At 37.6% G+C, this 23,116-nt stretch overlaps 2 pseudogenes; both read right to left on the reverse strand.

Moving 5' to 3' along the window:
• Window positions 1-441: 441 nt before the first annotated feature.
• Window positions 442-1,380, reverse strand: LOC125119117 (olfactory receptor 5AN1-like; annotated as a pseudogene).
• Window positions 1,381-10,388: 9,008 nt separating this feature from the next.
• On the reverse strand, window positions 10,389-11,350 carry LOC125119123 (olfactory receptor 1440-like; annotated as a pseudogene).
• Between the last annotated feature and the right edge of the window lie 11,766 nt (window positions 11,351-23,116).

Genomic DNA, 23,116 nt, shown 5'->3' on the forward strand with positions numbered 1-23,116 from the left:
GAGCAAACAATTGCCACCGCCATGTCTAGATTATGCTGCATCAGAATATTTGGGAGATAAGTTTTCCACAATCCTGGGACTTCTGTCACATGTCTCTCCTTTCGGGTCATAAGTTTAAGATTGAACAGACATCATCTCGGAGGCAAAAAGAAAGCAACAAAGTCTGAAACCTTGATGTTTCATGAATACTTGCTGATAAGTGAATAAATGCTGAAGCCACACCACTTGTAGAATGAAAATAATGGGCCACAAGGACTTAAAGATATTTTGATTGTGTGGTAGGATATAGCCATATGTCCATTTTGGCATATGATCTCTGTCACATTAAACCTTTTTGGTCCAAGGCAGTATGAATTTTGTTATTCTCCATTCATGTGAATATTATTGTGTGTTAAGGTGATTCTAACAGGACAAACCTGTCAGACATCACAATCTGTTACCTCAGCAACACTCTTTCCTCTTTCTCAATCTCTTCAAGGCATCTTTGATTTCTTTGTTCCTCAGACTATATATCAAAGGGTTCAACACAGGAATCACCACAGTGTAGAAGACTGATGCACATCTGTCAAAGCGGGGGGAACCACCAGAGCTGGAACTCAAATAGACACAGGTACTGGAGGTATAGAAGAGGGTAACTGCTGTCAAGTGAGAAGCACAGGTGTTGAAAGCCTTGAACCTGCCTTTAGCTGAAGTGATCTTCATGATGGAAATGACAATGTAGATATAGGATATCATGATAACTAGGGCATTTACTATCCCAAAGATCATTGCTGATATAGCAGTTAAGAGTCATACAAAGAATGTGTTAGAGCAGGAAAGAACCCACAGCTGGGGCATGTCACAGAAGAAGTGGTGGATGACATTAGGCCCACAGAAGTGGAGCTGAGGCATGGCACACACTTGGGACAGAGAACCAGAGAGTCCAGCCATATAGGACCCCAGCACCATCTGACCACAGAGAGAGGGTGACATGATTGACGAATAGAGGAGTGGGTTACAAATGGCAGCATATCGATCATAAGCCATGACTGTCATGAGACAAGACTCACTCAATCCCATGGTTGAAAACACAAAGTATTGAATGGCACAACCCACAAAGGTGATAGTTGGCTTTTCCTGGAAAAAGTCATAGAGCATCTTGGGGGCTGTAGAGCTCACATAGCATATATCTATAAAGGACAGATTACTGATGAAGAAGTACATGGGTATGTGGAGGTGGGGATCCATCTTTATCAAGACAATGAGACACAGATTCCAAGTCAGTGTCAAAATATATATCACCAGGAACACAACAAAGAGGACTGCTCTGATATGGGGAAAATCGGAGAATCCCAGGAGGATAAAGTCTGTGATATTTGTAACATTTTCTCCCCCAGTCATTGTCTTTGTACTCCTGAAGTCAGAAAAGACAAGAGAATGCATTGCTGACTCAGGTGAAATGGTAACAGTACCAATCTAATGCATGCCATATTTTTCCTCCAGCGAGCACTGGCAAAGGGAATATCCTTCAGTGTCTTGGAGTAAAGACCTCAGCTTTTCTTCTTAAATTGTGAGCAAGTAACTTCTCATTGCTTCAGGTTCTCAGTTATGTCATGAGGTCTCATGAACATTTATAAAAATATTTAAAATGTTGACTGTTAGGTTTTAAAAAAGCAATATAGATTCTGTGATTATTATATAAAAGACTATATCATTGATTAGAATTACAGGTTGAAAAAAAGGAATGTGTATATATATATATATATGATTGAGTCACTTTGCTGTACAGTAGAAATTGGCACAACATTATAAATCAACTATATTTTAAAATGAAATAATTAAAACAGATTTTTAATGGCCTCTGATAATTCAGGGCATATCTGCTGCTTTATAATATTATTGCATAAGTAGCATCATTTCAGAATAATTTTGAAAGAGCTCTTCTCTCCAGAATGACCATCTAGATATATTTTCATATTCTCTTCTTTTACTCATAAGAAAAATTACTCTGTGTACAATACCTTCTCAATATTTTTGCACATATATTCAATCGAACAGCTCCTAATTGGCCTAGAAAATTTTATTATGATTTATACTCCTGATAATATTTTGGAAGGACACAGTCTGTTTGCCCCATTAAGTTATGAATTAAGTCTTCTAAGGGAAGATTTCATACAAAATATTCCAAAGGGAATGGTAATATTACAATTCAAATACATGCCATCTTTTCCCTCCATTGAGCACTGGCAAAGGGAATATCTTTCTCTGTCTTGGGGTAAAGACCTCATCTTTTCATCTTGAATTGTTGGCAAGAGCCTTCTCAGTGCTTCAGGTTCAAAGATATTTTCAAAGTTGACTGAAAAGTTTTCAAAAAGCAATATGAATTTTGTGATTACCTATATAAAAGATTATATCATTGATTAAAGTTATAGGTTTAAAAAAGAATGTATATGTATGTATGACTGAGTCACTTTGCTCTACAGCAGAAATTGGCACAACTTTATATCTCAAATATACTATGAAATTAAAAAAATAAAATAACAGCTTTTTTAATGACCTCTGATAATTCAGGGGTAACTGCTGCTTAATAATAGTATTGCATAAGTAACACCATTTCAGAATAATTTTGAAATAGCTCTTCTCTCCCAAATGACCTTTTGGATAGGTTTTTATATCTTCTTCTTTTACACATAAGAAAAAAATTACTGTTTATTATAACTTCTCAAGATTTTTGCACATATATTCAACCAGACAGCTCCTAGGTGGCCTAGAAAATTACACCATGATTTATAATCCTGATAATATTTTGGAGGGACAGTCTGTTTGCCCCATTAAGTTATGAAATAAGTCTTCTTAGGGAAGATTTCATACAAAACATTCCAAAGGGAAGCTAGTATGACTCACTACTGGCCCCAACTTTTGTCCTAATTGCATGAATTTTTCATTTTAGGAAGCGGCATAAAAGACTGGTTAAGGGTTAAGACTTTCAATTTTTAGTTCTGAGTGTCATAATCAATATAGCAACATAGATTATTCCTGAATTCAGTCCTCCTCACCAGAAAAAAAAAAACTAGTAACTATTCATAGGCAAGATACCAATGTTAAAATTCAAAAACAAAGGATGAAGGTAGAGCATCATCCCTGGGCCAAAGAGACCAAGAAGGACCACATGAAAAGAATAGAGAAGAAGCTATACTCTGACCTCACTGCCCTTCCTCTCTGCTGCTTCAGTGCCACACAAAAATGGCCCCTCATTGCCCATGGTTTTCCACCACATTGAAGAAGCAGATAAATTTCTAGAAATGTATGACTTAGAAAAACTGAATCAGAAAAAAATAGAAAGTCTGAACAGAACAATAACTAGTAAGGAGACTAGTAATCAGAAACCTCCCAACAAAGAAAAGCCCAGGACCAGATGGCTTCATGGTAAATTCTACCAAACATTTAAAGAAGAATTAATGCCAATCCTTTTCAAACTCTTCCAAAAAAACTGAAGAGGAGGGGACATTTTCAAACATATTTTACAAAGCCAATATTATTTTGATGACAAAGCAAGAACACTACCAGGAAAGAAAACTACAGGTCATTATCCTTGATTACTAGAGAGTTTTAAAGTCTCAAAAATACTAACAAACAAAATTCAGCAGCACATACAAAGGATCATACCATGACCAGGTTGGGATGCAAGAATGGCTCAACATACACAAAGCAGTAAGTATGATACATTACATTAATAGAATTAAACATAAAAATCATAGAATCCTCTCAGTAAATGCACAAAAATCTTTTGACAAATTCAACTTGCAATCATGATAAAAACTCTCAACAAGTTAGGTAGTAGGAATTTACCTCAACGTAATAAAGGCCATGACAACATGCCTGTATCTAACATCACACTTAGCGGTAAATGATTGAAAGCTTTTCCTCCTAAGAGCAGAAATAAGACAAGGGTGACCACTGTACACATTCTGACACAACATTGTACTAGAAGTCCAAGCCAGGCCAATCAGGCAAGAATGAATGAAACAATGAATTAATGAATAAATAAATGGCGTCAAAATTGAAATTTCTCCTCTTTGTAGATGATATGATTTTTTAATATAGAAAGTCTTAAAGACTCCACTCAAAAACTGTCAGATTAAACAACCTAAAAATTGTCATATAATCACAAATTCTCTAAACAGACAAAATAATCCTGAGATAGAGAACAAAGCTGGAGGCAGTATGCTTCCTGACTTTTACCTAACGGCTTTGTGACCCTTAGCAAGTTGTTAACCTTTCTGTGCCTTCATTGCCTCATTTATGAATAGGGCTAATAAGATTTACCACCTCCAAGTTCCTGTTGTGGCTCAGTGGTAACAAACCCAACTAGTATCCATGAGGACATGGGTTCAATCCCTGGCCCTTTTCAGTGGCTTAAGGATCCAGCATTGCCATGCATTGCCATCCAGCTGTGGTATAGGTCACAGACACAGATTTTATCTAGTATTGCTATGTTGTATGCTGGCAGTTGCAACTCCAACCCCCTAGCATTGCTATGTTGTATGCTGGCAGTTGCAACTCCAACCCCCTAGCCCATGAATTTCCATATGCTGCAAGTGCAGCCCTAAAAAACAAAGATTTACCACCACATAGGGTGATGGTGTTTCAGGGACTGAATGACCTAAAGAGCTTATCAAAACCTTTTCCAAATCAGACCTATTAAGGACATGGTCACTCATGAGGTCATGCAGGGCACAAAATCAGGTCAAGAAAGCTAGGAATATTGCTGGATGAAAATAGCAATATTAAGTAAAAGAAGATTAAAAGGGACATCTACACCAACACTACCTGTGCTCAGAAGGGGGCATCTCTGATATCTGTTTTACCCACCCTAGAGTCTCCAGACACTCATCTTCACCAAAGGTGATTTCCTTAAAAGGCCAATGAAATTCTACATATTTTTCATATCTTTATCAGTAACCTGTTTAGCTTTGCCGTACAGAAATTATGAATCAAAGCTGTATGTTTAAATAGAAATAAGGCAAATGATTATTATGTAAAAACAGATCCGCACATAAATATACTAAATTGTAAGTGTCCTTGGGATGAATGAAGATGGGAAGCATAAATAAACATGTTTTGGTTTATTCTACTGAAATTCAGTAAACTATTAATCTTGACCTAGCATTCAATTAACTTTACTATACATTAAGCTATACAGACATGTCCTTGGATTCTAAATGATGATTTACCCCATTTTACCGGTGAAACACAGAAGCCTGCAGAGTTCAAGATTATGTCCCTAAGAAATTGCAGAACCAGAAGTCAACATGTGTCCCTCACTCCGGAGTGATACCTGACATTTAAGGTCACAGATTCATATTTTCCACGGAAGTTGGATACAGAAAACTCAAGGAAGAGACCTAAGTGGAGAGGGTGGAGATAAGGGAGGAGGGATAGCGGAAGAAGGAGGAAGAGACTGAGGACTACAAACCTTGCTCCATGAAAGTCCAGCTAAAAGAATCACATGGCTATAGAGATAGTACAGAATCCACTGTTCTCTATAAATCTTGCCCTCTCACCTTGACTCAGGTCCCAGGACGGCAGAGGTCTTCACAAAGGTTAAAAATGTGGATATCTTTTGCAAAGAAATTTTCCAGGTGGGCCTACTGCACTTCAATGACTTTTGACCATAGGACTTGGCTGTCCACTCAGCCAGAGAGATGCCTACATGAGATCCTCTTCTATGTGTAATTAAGGGCAGAGGTGAAAGGAAAAAGACAGTTGGGGAAGAACACTGTCCAGGTACTTGCTCTCTGGAGGCAGGGTTGCCATGGTGCTTTTGTCCCTTCTAATTTCATGTCCCACTTTGCCATTTCCCTCCTGATTCAGTTCTCTACTTCCCTGTGGTCCTATCAAGATCTCATAATTAGAGCTTTTCTTGTAACACACTTGGAGTCATTTGAACTGGAAGGGACATAGTGATCATCTAGGCCAATACCTTTAATTTTCAGGTGAGGACCTGAAGCCAGTGGAGTTGAGAGGTTTGCCCAAGATGACACAGCTAGCTGGTAATAGTGTGAATATAATAAATCAGATATGTGGACATAACCTGTTTACAAAGCACCTTCATTTTAGATATATCCAATGCATATCTTCTTTTTTTAATGTTTTAATTATTTTATTTTTTCCATTATAGTTGGATTACAGTGTTCTGTCAGTGTTCTACTATACAGCAAAGTGACAGAGTCTCACACACACACACACACACACATATTCTTTTTCTCACATTTTCTTCCATCATGTTCCATCACAGGTGACTAGATATAGTTAACTATGCTATACAGCAGGATCATATTGCTTGTCCACTCCAAATGCAATAGTTTGCATCTATGAACCCCAAGCTCCCAGTCCATCCCCCTCCCTCCCCTCCCTTCCCTTCCTCCCCCTCCCCCTTGGCAACCACAAGTCTGTTCTCCAAGTCCATGAGTTTCTTTTCTGTGGAAAATTTCATTTGTGCCATATATGAGATTCCAGATATAAGTGATATCATAGGGTTTCTTTTTCTTTCTGACTTATTTCACTTAGGATGAGAGTCTCTAGTGCCATCCATGTTGCTACAAATGGCATTATTTTGTTCTTTTTTATGGCTAACATTCCATTGCTGTACACATATCTTCTTAAATACCTGACCTAAATCAATCATCACTACAGCCATGAGGCAAATATGGCATTACTTCCTATGCTATTTTAACAAATCAAGTCAATAAGGACTACAGCAAAACTATTCATGATAAGGCCACAATTGTGGTTAAAACCACACACTTTCCTGTCAGAAAATCTGGATTGAGTAGCATCTCTTACACTTGAGGATTCTATGATCTTGACCTAATGCACTTTCTAAACCTTGGTATTTTCACCTATAAAACAGGACTGATAGTGAAATTGAATTTGAGATACCTTTTTAGGCTATTATCAGAATATGCAGCTCATGCCATGCCTTCTATTAATACCAAGTGTAATTTATGTGTTATGAATTGGAGTTCTTTCCAACATGTTCTGCTACATTACTAATTCTTCATTAAAAATGTCTAAGATCGTTTCAAAAATTGTTTGTCATTTTTTGGTCCTTTTAAAATTTGGATCAGGTACCCTGCCATTACTATGGATATAGAGATGTTTTAGGAAGGTCTCATTCTTTTTTTTTTTTTCTTTTTGCTATTTCTTTGGGCCACTCCTACCGCATATGGAGGTTCCCAGGCTAGGGGTCGAATCAGAGCTGTAGCCCCCGGCCTATGCCAGAGCCACAGCAACGCGGGATCTGAGCCGCGTCTGCAACCTACACCGCAGCTCACAGCAACGCTGGATCGTTAACCCACTGAGCGAGGGCAGGGACCGGAACCCGCAACCTAATGGTTCCTAGTCGGATTCGTTAACCACTGAGCCACGATGGGAACTCCAGGTCTCATTCTTGATTGGATCTGCTTCAACTAATCTTACTGCCATGGAGAAACAAGTGTATGTGGACAATGAGTTAATTACATGATTTAACTCCTGCTAATAGGCTTGAACTTAGATGTTCCTCTGATAAAAACTATAATAATTTAATCTTTTAAACAGAAAAGATTCTAAAAATAGTGTTACAGATATCAGACCAAAACATAGAATTGGTGCTTCACAGCCAAGTGATAGAGGATATGTTTCTGGTCAGTAAGAAAGAACCATTTAGTTCTACAAATCACATTTTGTGAAATTAAAGATGAGCTGTTGCTACACTAAGAAGAATATGGCAGACTTCAATATGCCTAAAAATTCTAACTATAAAAGGGATAATCCGAACCTGCCAACCCCATGTTAATAGAAAGAAGTCACATCTTCGCAATGTAACTCTATGAAATATAAAATGTAGTATAAACACTAATATGATATGTTTGAAACTTAGCCCATAATCTTCTGTCTGAAAAAAAAAAAAAACCTCATTTTAAAATTCTCTTTTAATTGTCTTGATTGGACTCTGAGTTTACATGGTAATTCCATGTTAGGTGGCTCTATTGCTCCCTGGTCAAACTTAAGTCCTGGATCCTCTGAGGGATTCAGATTACTTGAGATGATGTCCAACCCCACTAGACACACCACAAAAGCCTTTATTTCTGAGGTCTTGCCTGGTATCTTGAAAGCTACCAAAGAGCATGTTCCAACCAGTCCAGCATATGCCCAGGAATTGATGACTTTGACTTCTTTCTAATCCTCTGAGCATCTCCCCTATAAGCCTTAAAGGTGTAATTTCTTTCTACCATTCCTCTCTCCCTTCTCTTTTTCACAATACACTTCACAAAAAAGGCTCAAAGAGCAAGGTAGGGGACAAGGTTATTTGGGAATAAAGCTAGACCTACCTTTGTCCCTCTCCACTCCTATCATCTCCTGGCATCTCACTTGCTTTCCTTTCTTCCTCTCCCCCATCTCTCTCTCTCTCTCTCTCTCTCTGTCTCTCTGTCTCTCCTGCTCTCTTGTTCTGTGTGTATGTCTTACTCTCTCTCAAACACACACACACACACACACACACACACACACTCTGTTCAAAATTCAGATTATGAAGTGTTCATTTTAAAAATATTTTTAATTTTCACATATTTCATTTTTTATTTCTTTTCATTTTTAGTTTATTGATGTATAAATAAACACCTAATTTTATAAAGAAAAATCAGTGAAGAAAAAGAACAGTGTGTATGTCTTCCTGGGTTCTTGTCATTTCACTACATGCAACATCTATCAGAATCTCTGTTTTCAAAATATAGGGTTTTGTCTACCTGGGTCTAATCAGGGAGACAGACTTTTGAAACTGAATTCAATGTAGGTGGTGCTGCCTCAGACAGATCACTTGGTGGTGGCAGTTAAACATAATGACACTAGCAGCCACTATGGAAAAGAATTGGAGAGTTTTCAGAAAACCAGATGTAGAAATACCGTATGATCCAGACATTCTACCCATGAACTTATATCTGAAAAAAAAATGAAAGCACTAAATAGAAAAGATGCATGAGTCTCAATGTTCATAGCAGTAATATTTACAATTGCCAAGATATAAAAGCAACCTATGTGTCCATAAAGGGCGAGTGGATGTGGAGTTCCCTGGTGGCTCAGTGGTTAAGGATCTGGCATTATTACTGCTGTGTCTTGGGTCACTACTGTGGCATGGATTTGACCCCTGGCCTGGGAACTTCCACATGCCACTGCCATGCCCCCCCCCAAAAAAAAGAGAGAAGTATGGATAAAGAATGGGGGGGGTGCACATACACATGCAATGTAACGCTACTCAGCTATAAGAAAGAATAAATTTTTTTCATTTGCAGCAAGATGAGTGGACTTAGAGGGACTATGCTAAGAAAATAGGTCATATAGAGAAGGAAAATACTGTATGATACCATTTAAATGGAGAACCTAAAAAATAAAACAAGCTAGTGAATATAAGAGAGCAGAAACAGACTCACAAAATAGGCGATTAAGAGATACAAACTACTAAGTATAAAATAAATAAGCAATGAGAATAAACTGTCCAATACAGGAATATAGGCAAAATTTTACAATAACTATAAATGGAGTAACAAGTTTAAAAAATGTGAGTCATTATGTTGTATACCTGAAATGAATAAAATATTGTACATTAACTATAACATAGATGATAAATAGACTATAAAATTAAAAAGAAATTCATGGCACCAAAAAACAAGGAAAACACGTTATCACTTATCTTTTGACCTCGCTATTCTTATTATTTTTGTTTCTTTTTGCTATTTCTTTGGGCCACTACCACGGCATATGGAGGTTCCCAGGCTAGGGGTCGAATCGGAGCTGTAGCCACTGGCCTACGCCAGAGCCACAGCAACAGCAACTCGGGATCCGAGCTGCGTCTGCAACCTACACCACAGCTCACAGCAACGCCGGATCATTAACCCACTGAACAAGGGCAGGGACCGAACCCGCAACCTCATGGTTCCTAGTCGGATTCGTTAACCACTGCGCCACAACGGGAACTCCAGACCTCGCTATACTTGTGTTCTACAAAGTGTCTCTTGCATATTCTTACCCCTGTCTTCCTTATACAGGTAATAATACCAGCCCAAATGTTATTCTTTTTTTTCATTCACAGTTTTTTATTTTTTTATAATGATTTTTATTTTTTTCCATTATAGCTGGTTTAGAGTGAGCTGTCAATTTTCCACTGTACAGCATGGTGACCCAGTTACACACATATATATAGGTTCTTTTTTTCTCACTTTATCGTGCTCCATAATAAGTGACTAGATATAGTTCCTAGTGCTACACAGCAGGATCTCATTGCTTATCCATTCCAAAGGCAATAATCTGTGTCTATTAACCCCAAGTTCCCAATCCATCCCACTCCCTCCCCCTCCCCCCAAATATTATTCTTACTGAGGTAAATGTGTGCCCCTCTTTATCACTCTCCTGAGGGCTTCTTTGATCTCATTGTTCCTCAAACTGTATCTAAGAGGGTTTAACATGGGAATAAGGACAACACAGAACACTGACAGCACCTTGCCCTGCTTCTTGGGGTGGCCAGACCTAGGAAGCAGGTACAGGGAGAGACCTGTGCAATAGAAGAGTGTCACAACTGCCAGGTGGGAGGCACAGGTATTGAACATCTTGGCACTACCTTTGATGGAGGATATTTTCAGAATGGAAACTGCTACGAAACCATAGGATAAGAGGATGACAAGCAAAGAACCCAACTCAAAAATAATAGCTACTAAGGAAAGTATCATTTGGCTGATGAAGGGATTGGAGCAAGACAAGGAAACAATCTGAGGAAGGTCACAGAAGAAATGATGAATCACATTTGGCCCACAGTAGTAGAGATGAAAGCAAGGGACTGTTTGAACTAAGCTACCAAGGAAACCACTCCCAAAAGCCCAAGCAATCATCTTCACACAAAGGCCAGGAGCCATGATGGCTGAGTACTGCAGGGGGCTACCAATAGCAACATATCTGTCCTAGGCCATGGCAGCCAAGAGGCAGCACTCATCCTGAGCCATCCAGGACCCAAGAAAATACTGGGTGGCACAGGCTATGAAGGAGATTGTTTTTTCAACCTTTAAGAAATCTGAAAGCATCCTTGGGCTGACATAAGACAAGTAAGACATATCAATAAAAGACAAGAAACTGAAAAAAAGTACATAGGTATGTGGAGGTGGGAATCCATTCTGATTAGGAGGATAAGACCCAGATTCCAGGTTAGAGTTACAAGATAGATCCCTAGGAAGATTGTAAAGAGGATAAGTTGCAGCTCTTTTTCATCTGAGAGTCCCAGGAAAACAAACATGGCCACAAAAGTTAGATTTTTATCCCCATCCATGGACTTGATTGGTGCCATCTGCTGAGAAAAACATGAGAAGGAAGTAATTTTATTCCACAAATAAAACATTCTTCTTTTTTTCAGTCATGCAGCTGATTAATATACAACCTTGAATCATCAATGTTGAATTAACCTGTCCTTACCATGTATAATCACCAACCTTAAATGAAAAATTATCTTGAATATATATATTGTAATTCTCTTGGGGGGGATAAGACAGTAAATGAGCATCATTAGAACATATTGATTAAATGCCTTAGTTTCATGCTTTCCCATTCCATATTTTACAAACATATGAGAATTTAAAATGGACCAAATTAAGAAAATCTGTCATCTCTCTATATGGTGAAAATAATGATTCTGATAAGTATAACTTTGATATTAACTCAAGGCTTGAAAAAATCCCTGAATCATGCTAGGCTTCATATATAAAGTGAGGATGGTGCAGTCTGTGTTCTTGAAAATTTACATGAGAACTAGCATTCATTTCTGTAATCAAGACAGGTGGAAAGTTCCAAACCTGTCTTTCTGCTTTCATAAAGCCTGGAGAAATATACACATAATATAATGGGAAGCTGGGAGAAGCCACACACCGTGAAGCAGCTTGGAAATGGATGTGACCTAACCGACTTAACAACTGTAGGAAGGCTCCTGAGAAGTTAGTTAAGACAAGACTGAAAGAGCCATTATACTCTCTTCCTTGCAAGTACAGATGTTTTCTTTCCTCAAAACATGTGAGTTAAAGTCTTTCAGTCAGTCATTCTTGATCTTCTTTGGGTCAGTGATACTTTTGACGACATTATGGAAACTCCAGACACCCTATCCTGCCAACTGCTACCACTTACAACATTTACATAGAGTTTTATTAGAATTTCAATCCCCACATCCTGAAATTATACATGGTTTTCAGGTTAAAGATTTCTTCTACAAATAAAAATAACTTGAACTCATGGAAGGATTATACTGCTTAAGCAATAGACATGGGAATTAAAAAATGGAGGCAGCATTTTTGGGAGTTCTTTTCTCTTATCCTCATTGGAACCAGTCCAATGTGGGAAAACACTAAGTGTTAGGGCAAATGGTAACTAACCAAAAGAATATTTGTGAATCGGGCACTGAAACTCACTTCAAGTTTCTATAGATTTCACGCCCTAGAGAAGGTCATTAGAACACCTCCCAACACACATTTTTTTTTATCTTGTTAGGGTCACACCTGCAGCAATGGAAGTCCCCAGGCTAGGGGCCAAATCGGAGCTGTAGCCAATGGCATCCATTATAGCCACAGCAATGCCAGATCCAAGCTGCATCTGCAACCTACACCACAGCTCATGGCAATGCCAGATCCTTAACCCATTGAGCAAGGCCAGGGATCAAACCTGCGTCCTCATGGATACTGGTCAGATTTGCTTCCACTGAGCCACAATGGAAACTCCACAAACACATTTTTATTCAGATGAAACTCAACTAAAAATAAAATCATGAAAAGCCTTGAAAGGTAGAGAACAGCTGTCAGGTTTAGCCTGGAAGTTGTGTTTATTGATATAAGTAAAAATTTTGGAGCTGTCGCTGACGAAAAACTATGACATTATTATGTATATGCAAATATTTGTCAGCCTTAACATCCAGAATGTCTTCCTTCTCCTCAAACGTTTCTTCTCCTCCTTCTTGTAAATATAAATTGAGAAAATCCCCATAGAAGCGTAAGGTTATACTCTGAAAAGTCAAAGGGTTCAGTTCCCAACATCAGATCCATCATTGCTTCATGGTGCAGTTTTGAGAAGAATTCAGAAGGAATGAAGTGATTAATTAGAAAAGAAGGTCAAGGCATTTGCCATCAATGGGGAAGGGGAAATGGTAACAGTCAAAAAAATGTATTTACCATCCCAGATTTAGGGGCTGTTCTGTCCACAGTAAGGCTGAACAAAGAGAGAATTTTGTGGAAATTTTTTGTTCTTCATCTTTATCACCATCATCATTGAAACCAGCAATCATGACAACAGCATGACTTAATGAGCAACTGCAATATATACTGATCTTCTACTCAAAGAGATACCCCCAGCTTCCTCTAGTGTCCATTCATACAGTATGTAACCTTAATCTTTTGTGCTGTCTACTAAATACAGAAACATTCTGAACAAAACTGTCAGAAATCAAAGATGAAGAGAGAATCCTAAAAGCAGCCAGGGAGAAAAAGGGTTGTAATGTACAAAAGAACCCTCATTAAGCTAGCAACATTTTTCACAGCAGATATCCTTCAAGCCAGGGAAGAGTGGAATGCTGTAGCCAGTGCTGAAAGTGAAAACTCCTAGCCAAGAATACTAATGCTGTAGCTGGCAAATTTATACTTGAGATATGAAAGACAAATGAAGGGATTTCCCATCATGGATCAGTGGAAAGGAATCTGGCTAGTATCCATGAGGACACAGGTTCAATTCCTGGCCTTGCTCAGTGTGTTAAGGATCCAGGATTGCCATGAGCTGTGGTGTAGGTCGCAGACACACAGCTTGGATCTGACATTGCTGTGGCTATGGCACAGGCCAGCAGCTACAACTCCAATTTAACTGCTAGTCTGGGAACCTCCATATGCCATGGGTGTGGCCCTTAAAAAAAAGAAAAGAAAGAGAAATGAAGACTTTTTCAGAAACACAAAATCTGAGGTGTTCATCAACACTAGACCTGCCTTACAAAAAATACTGAAAGGAGTTTTCCAAGCTGATATTAAAGACACTTTAGCAACATGAAAACATAAGAAAGTATGCAAACAACTTAGGAATAAAAGTAAAAAGACTTTAAATATGCTAATTCAGTAATAGGGTGTTGTTCAACCGCTTAACTATAGTATAAAGGATAAAAATGAAGAGTTTTTAAAAATAACTACACCTGGCTGGGGCATAGGCTGGCAGCTGCATCTCAGATTGAACCCCTAGCCTGGGAACTTCCATATGCTGCAGGCATGGCCCTAAAAAGACCAAAAAAAAATAATAATAACCATATCTACTATAATTTAAGTAAATAAACAACATAGAATAGGTAAATAGTTATATAAGGTAAGAGTAAAAATGTGTTGCTTTTGTAGACAATTGAAATTAAGTTGAATATCAGCTTAAAATGGATGGTTTTGTCTATGAGGTGTTTATATAAGACTCTAAACAACAAAGAAAAAACCTAGAGTAGATTCAAAAACAATAAAAACCTAAAGTAGATCCACAGAAGAAAGAATAACACCATGGAAAATCACTGATGTAGAAAGATAGGCAGAAACAGATGGAAAAGAAACAGTGGAGGAGTTCCTGTTGTGGCTCGGTGGTTAATGAACCCAACTAGGAATCATGAGGATGCAGGTTCAATCCCTGGCCTCACTCAGTGGATTAAGGATCTGGCATTGCTGTGAGCTGTGGTATAAGTTACAGATGCGGCTTGTATCCCTTGTTGCTCTGGCTGTGGCATAGGCCGGTGGCTACAGCTCCAATTAGACCCCTAGCCTGAGAACCTCCATATGTCACAGGCACGACCCTAGAAAATACACAAATACAAAAAAAAATAGGAAACAGTGGAAGAGTTCTCCTGTGGTGCAGCAGGTTAAGGTTTCTGAATTATCACTGCAATGGCTCAGGTTGCTGCTGTGGTGTAGGTTCAATTCTTGGCTCAGGAACTTCCGTATGCCACAGGCATGTCTAAAAAGAAGGAAGGAAGGAAGAAGGGAGGTAGGGAGGAAGGAAAGAAAGAAAGAAGAAAAAAAAGGAGAAAAAGAAATGGTAGAAATACAAAATAGCCAGAAAACAATTAATAAAATGGCATTAGTTCATATATATCCATGATAACTTTAAGTGCAAATGTGTTAAGTTCACCCATCAAAAGTCAGAGCACACAATCAATTAAAAAAAAATAAACAAGATCCAGAGTTCCCCTGGTGGTGCAATGGGATTGGCGGCATCTTGGGAGTGCTGGGATGCAGGTTTGATACCCAACCCAGCAGTTTTGATACCCAACCCGGCATAGTGGGTTGAGGATCCAGTGTTGCCTGCAGCTGTGGCTTGGGTAGCAACTGCAGCTTGAATCTGATCCCTGCCCCAGGAACTCCATATGCCACGGAGTGGCCAAAAGGGGAAAAATAAAATACGCTGATATTTAAAAAATGGGATCCAACTATATTATACCTACAAGAGACTCAAAACAGCTTTAAGGACACACATAGGCTCAAAGTGAAGGAATGGAAAAAAAAAAATAGTCCATTGCAAGTGAAAACCAAAAGAAAGCAGGAATAGTTATACTTATACTAGACATTAAGCCAAATAAAGAAACAAGAAAAAAAGTCATTATATAATGATAAAGGGGTCAGTTCATCAAGAGGACATAATAAAACTATATATATACACATACACACACCAAATCAGGTCACCTAGATATCATAAGCAGATACTAACAGATCTGAAGGAAAAGACAGACAACAATATAATGATATTATGGTTCTTCAATACCCTGCTTTCAACAACAGATGAATCATCCAGAGAAAAAAACAAGGAAACTTTGAACTTGAGCCATATACTACAGTGGGGAGGCCTAACAGATAGTCACATAACATTTCATCCAATTGAAGCAGAATACACATTCTTCTCAAGTGCACAGGAACATTTCCAGTATAGATTATACGATAGTCTAAATAAGTTTTAGAAAAGCTAATATTAAAAAATACAAAGTATTTTTTCCAAGCATAATTATATGAAACTAGAAATCAACAAGAAAGTGGGAAAATCTACAAGGATGTGGAGGAAAAAAAAACTAGACTTTCTTGAATGACCAATGGGTAAAATGGGAACCCAAAAGAGAAATCAAAATATCTCTAAACAAATGAAAATAAAAACTAATACATCAAAGCCAATGAGATGCTACGAAAGCAGTTCTAAGAGAGTTTGTAGTGAATAAATATATTTCAATGAATGCATAAAAAGTAGTTGACAAATACAACATTATTTCATGATTAAAACACTTAGTATAATGAACATAGAATGAACATATTGCAACATGTAAAACAAGTTCACAGCTAATCTAATCATTAAAATTTGAAAGGGTGCTTACTCTCATTACTTTTCAATATACTATTGAAACCTAGAATGATTGGGCAAGATAATGAAAGAATAGATATCCAAACTGGAAAGGAAGAATTAAAATTGTCATTATTTGTAAATGATATGAATTTATATGTAGAAAATCCTGAAGATTTAACCCCAAAGTGTTGAAAGTAACCCTTGAGAACAGTAAACCTCTAGGATATAAAATTAGCATGCAGAAATCAGTTGCATTTCTATACAATAAAAATGAAACATCTAAAATAGAACTTAAAATCTATCCCCTTCACATTAGCATCAAAAACAACAAAATATTTAAGATTTAAAACCAAGGAAGTGCCCACCTTGCCTGCGCCTGCCAGGAACCCGCGGTCCTCCACGCATGCGCCCCGCATCCAGTGAGACTCGCCCCACACAGACGGAGCAGACATGGGCAGAGCGATAGTGGCCAGACTCGGACTAGGGCTGCTGTTTCTGGCACTGCTCTTACCTACGCAGATTTATTCAAATCAAACAACTCTTGTAACAGTTTCAAGTAACTCCACCCAGAATACTTCGGCCGCCCCCAATACAGCGAATGCCACCACCAAGGCAAGTGACGGTGCTATGTAGTCCACAGCCAGTCTCTTCGTGCTCTCGGTCTCTGTTCTACATCTCTATGTTAAGAGACTCAGGCCAAGAAACATCTATACTTCTCCATATTCTAAACCCAAATCAAATGGCATCTAGACATCCAGTGTGACAAGAAAAAAAAAAAAAAAAAACTTCATTCAATGAATCTGCTAATCCCACACATAATCTTACTGGCAGAAAATGTTGAGGATCCCAAATTTGATTGGTTTGAAGAGCATGTGAAGGGTTTGACTAGCTGATGAATGCCAATATTAAATCTGCTGGAGTTTCCTGTACAAGATGAAGAGTGACAACCTCCAAAATTAGTTGAGATGATTTCCTTAAATGTGGCTTAAGAAGTATGGACCCATAAAACGCTACCTTGAAAATGAGAATAGATTTTTATCTTAGAAAGAATGTGATGTGGAACAGAGATTCAGTTTTCATTTTGGTTCATTAAATTTATAAGACCATAAAATAATTAGGTAATACAGAAAGTTTCCATGATTCTACTTATATGTACATTAGGAGGAACTTCCAAGTGTTACTGTACATCCTGAGTGTACTGTTTTCAGCAGTACTGATTTAATACCGATGTACTCAAGATAATTTTATGATAATCTCTCACTGTTCTCTTGGGAACTGAACTCTTTCCTCTGGGGCTTTGGGTTTGACATTGTGTTTGACTGTTTATGTAGCAATGTGCCAGGGCAATGATGGATTGGAATCTACCCTAAACCCAAGCATAATGAGTACATTTGGCTTATATACTTAACAATTATTCTTATTCAATAAGAGTGCAAGATTCATTTAGCTAAATGATAACCAAAAGTAGTACATTGATCTCAATTAATTTCAAAATGCTTTTTATTCCTGCGTATGTTGAGTACTTTTTAAAGTTTTAAAAAAAATGATCTCTTTTGAAGGTAAATTTGACAAATCTTGAAATTAAAAAGGCAATTATGTGAATGATCCAAACTGTAAATCAAATATTTGGAAGGTGAAGACTGGAAGCTTGCTTATATTAGATTCAGAAAAACTTTTATACTCTTTTCTGTAAATACTTTTTTTAAAAAAAAATTGAATCAGAATAGCCACATTTGGAACAGTTTCTGTTAACAGTCAATATTTTTAGATAGAACCTGGTCCTAAGCCTAAAGGGGACTTGATTTTGGAAAGTAAATCTTTTCACGACTGCCTCAATGCAGAGAAACCTTTTTAAAACTAGACACTCCCTAAAGTCTTTTGTTCGCATGGTCACACGCTGATGCTTAGATGTTCCAGAATGGAATATGGCCACAGTAGTCTTGATAACCAAAGTCATTTCCCCTTCCCCCCCACCCGGATCTTTAGAAACCTACACTGGAACAGCCACATCCACCAGATCTTAAGCTACTGTGTGTGTGAATGAACATTCCCTCTTTGTTTCATACCTAAATGCTGCACATCTCTTTTGGATTGTATATTGTGTTTGTGTATTTGTGCTTTGATTCATAGTAACTTCTCATGTTATGGAATTAATTTGCATTAAACACAAACTGTAAATAAAAAATGTCTGAAAGAGCAAAAAAAAAATAAATAAATAAATAAGTAAATAAAACCAAGGAAGTGACAGATTTATACAATGAAAACTACAAGAACTTGATGAAAGAAATTGAAAAAACACAAATGGAAAAATAGCCTGTATTCATGGATAAGAATTATTATTGCCAAAATGTTCATTCTACCCAAGGCTCTCTAATGATTCAGCATAATCCCATTCAAAATTCCAACGGAATTTTTTATAGAAAAAAATCCTAAATGTTATGGAACCATAAAAGACACTAAATAGAAAATATAATCCTGAGAAAAAAGAACAAAGCTTAAAGCATCACTTTTCCAGATTGAAAACAATATTACAAAACTGTAAAAATCAAAATTTTGGATTTCCCATCATAGCTCACTGGAAACTGGTATCCATGTGGACACACGTTGGATCCCTGGCCTCGCTCAGTGGGTTAAGGATCCGGCGTTGCCTTGAGCTGTGGTGCAGGTCACAGACGCAACTTGGATCCCATATTTCTCTGGCATAGGCCAGCAGCTACAACTCTGATTTGACCCCTAGTCTGGAAACCTCCATACGCCTTGGGTGCAGCCCTTAAAAAATGAAATAAAATAAAAGACTCTCACACTGAGTGAAATGAGTCAGAAAGAGAAAGATAAATACCATATGATATCACTTATAACTGGAATCTAATATACAGCACAAATGAATGTTTCCACAGAAAAGAAAATCATGGACTTGGAGAATAGACTTGTGGCTGCCTGGGGGGAGAGGGAGGGAGTGGGAGGGATTGGGAGCTTGGGGTTAATGGATGCAAACTATTGCTCTTGGGATGGATTTACAATGAGATCCTGCTGTGTAGCATTGAGAACTATGTCTAGATACTTACATTGCAACATAACAATGGGAGGAAAAATTATGTATACATGTATGTGTAACTTGGTCCCCATGCTGTACTGTGGAAAACAAATAAGTAAATAATAAAAAAGACAATATCATATGGTAATGACATAAAAACAGACACATAGACCATTGGTACAAAACAGAAAGTTCAGAAATAGTATACACAGTTTTCTAATATTTAACAAAGAACCAAAAACACTCAATGGAGAAAGGATGGTCTTTTCAAAAAATTCTGCTGTGAAAACTGGGAAACCACCTGTATTACAATGACTTTGGGCCCCATTTTACACTACTTACAAAAGTTATCTTGAAAAGGACTAAAGGGGAGTTCCTGTCATGGCACAGTGGTTAACAAATCCTACTAGGAACCATGAGGTTGCGGGTTCGATCCCTGCCCTTGCTCAGTGGGTTAACGATCCAGCATTGCTGTGAGCTGTGGTGTAGGTCGCAGACGCAGCTCGGATCCCATATTGCTGTGGCTCTGGCGTAGGGTGGCGGCTACAGCTCTGACTAGACCCCTAGCCTGGGAACCTCCATATGCTGCGGGAGCAGCTCCAGAAATGGCAAAAAGACAAAAAAAAAAGGACGAAAGATTTAGGCATAAGACAAGAAACCATAAAACCTCTAGAACAAAAATTAGGGGAAATACCCGTTACCATTAGTCTTGGCAGGGATTTTTTTTTTAATATGACTGCAAAAGCATGAATGACAAAAGTGAACGTCAATAAGCAGGGCTGCATTAAACTAAAAACTTCTGCACAGCAAAAGAAGCAATCAAAAATTGAAAGACAACCTATAAAATGATAGAAAATGTTTGCAAATCATATATCAGAAAAGAATTTAATATCCAACATATCTATACAGAAATCATACAACTCAAATCCAAAAACAAAACAATCTGACTTTTTTTTCTTTTTAGCCACACCTGCAGCATATGGAAGTTCCCAGGCCAGGGATTGAATCTGAGCCCCAGCTATGACCTATGCCACGGCTGTGGCAATGCCGGATACTTAACCCATTGTGCCAGACTGGGGATCAAACCCACATCACTTCAGAGACCACACAGGATTCTTAACCCACTGCACCACAGTGGGAACTCCAAAATATGACTTTTAAAGGGTTAGAGGATTTAAACAGACATTCTTCCAAAGAAGATATTCAGCATCCAAACAGATTACTACCGGTTAATAAAAAGATGCTCAACATCACTAATCATCATGGAAGTACAAATCAAAACAACAATGAAATATTTCCTCACACATGTTAGAATGGCTATCATCAAGAAGATAAGGAATAACAAGTGTGAGCAAGGATATGGAGCTAGGAAATACTTGTACTCTTTTGGTTAGAATGTAAGTTGGTTTAGCTACTATTGAAAACAGTATAGAGTTTCCTCAGAAAAATTTTAAAAAGAACTACCATATGAAGTAGCAATTCCACCTATGGGTATATATTCAAAGGAAATGAAAATAAGATATTGAGAATGTATCTCCACTCATGTTTATCACTGTATTATTCACAACTGCTGAGATAGAAAAACTAAGTGTTGTCAAGGGATGTATGGATAATGAACACAAGACTTAAAAAGAAATGATGATGATAGATGATAGATAGATAGATAGATAGATAGATAGATAGATAGATAGATGATAGATAGATAGATCTGCAATGGAATATTATTCAGACTTTAAAAAGAAAGAAATCCTGCCATTTGAAACAACATGGTTTAAGGGTACAGACCTGTAGCTACTAGTTAAGTCCTAGAGATCTAATGCATAGGATAATGATTATAGACAACAATATCCTATTATAAGCTTCAAAGTTCTGAAGAGACTAGATCAGTTATTCCCATCACAAAAAAATAAATGATAAGGATGAGATGTGACAGACGTGTTAGCAAATGGTAGGATGAGAAGCATATTGCAATATGCAAATACATCAAATCAACACACTGAACAACTTAAACTTACACAAATGTTTAATGTCAAGTTTATCTCAATAAAGTATTTTTAGAAAGAATTATCAAAGAAGGCATTTACATTTTCTCTACCTCCCAAACTAAAGCTGAGAGAGGTGTATGTATCACTGTCTCATTTTGTGGGGTAGGTTTTTCTAATTTGAGAGTTTCACACTTTCTGAGTCCTTGTTCAGTGACTTGATGTGGGGATTTTGCATCTAATCCAAACTTCCACAATGTCTATTTCTCCTACCCCTCATACACATTCCCATTAAATCACAGGATTTAGGCTATCAGAGATTGGTGGATGCCACCTGTGAAAATGCTGGCCTCAGCATAATACCCTCCAAGGTTCTTGCTTTTTCTTGTCATTTCTTTACCTTGAGAAATGTATTTGCTTTCTTTCTGGCTCAGTCAAAAAAAAACCATATATATATGTTTACCTCACATTATTGAACCTATTGCCCACCAGATTACCAGAATCAATTTTAAAAAATACTATTTCTATGAAACTCTTGATTTCTCCCAAGCTTGTTATTGGCCAGTTTTTTAAAACCCCAAGCTATTTGATTTACTTTTTTTTTTGCTCTATTATGATTGAATTTACCCCCCTGCAAATCAAGGCATGCTATTAAGTGGCTATCATTAATTGAGCCAAACTCCTGAGTACAAATTCCAGGTGCTATTCTGAATCTTTTTTATATTTTACCTCATTTTAATTTATCTGACATCCTTATAAGATATGTACTCCTTATTCCCATTTTACAAATGAGAAAATTGTGATTCAGAGCAATAAATAGACAAAGATTACACAACCCATGAAGGATAAAACTGGGGTTTAAATTCAGGCACTCTAACAACCAAAGCCACATCTTAATATCTGTATCCAACTGCTCACTAAAATGATACTAACTGCTGCACTAATCTTATTTCTATACAACTTTAGTGTGCAAAACACTGTAGTTGGTGGTTTGGATGATGTAAATGATCTAATAAGGGACTTACAGTTCAGGAAGAGACATGAGAAATGGGCCCTTATAGGTATAATACAAGACAAGAAATGATATGTGGCATGAGAAAGATATAATATTTTGTTGGCAAACCCCAGCTAGATATGGGCAGGAAGTTAGAAATCTGGAAAGGTTCCTACATGTTCTTTCCAGGAATTCCTCACAAAAGATCTTTGAATGGCAGAGACTATTTCAGAGGCATTATTGTACAAATGGACAGGGCAATGACAATGTAATTGAACAGGGGGCCAATAACATGACCACCACATCTTTTCACATAGATACAGGAAATGAACAGAAAAGCTGTAATGAATGCAGATGGTTTGCCAAGTAAGTGAGACAAACTGGAGAAGCATTTATCTTCTTTCAGGAGGATGAAATACATAGGTACGTACTGCTGACAGAGAAGGAAATCTCAGTCTTCAGATGGTAACCACTGCAAAGATTGTGTCCACGGATGCCTAAGAGATTAAATTTCCACAGTGAACCCTACTGTACACAGAGAACTATGTCAAACCAGTGATGCTGTTGTTAATCTCAGAGTACCTTGTGGTTGCCAAATCAATTTTCTCAACCACCCAGATTGTATCATTCCTAATTTGACCTTGCTTTTTCTTGCCTCTTTATCAGGGACGCCTCAGCTTCTTCTTCAGTTTTGAGTTAAATTTCTCTTGGAATAAAGTTTATCTTAGC

This window comes from Phacochoerus africanus, unplaced genomic scaffold (assembly GCF_016906955.1).
Source record: "Phacochoerus africanus isolate WHEZ1 unplaced genomic scaffold, ROS_Pafr_v1 Scaffold_14, whole genome shotgun sequence".
Classification (NCBI taxonomy): Eukaryota; Metazoa; Chordata; class Mammalia; order Artiodactyla; family Suidae; genus Phacochoerus; species Phacochoerus africanus.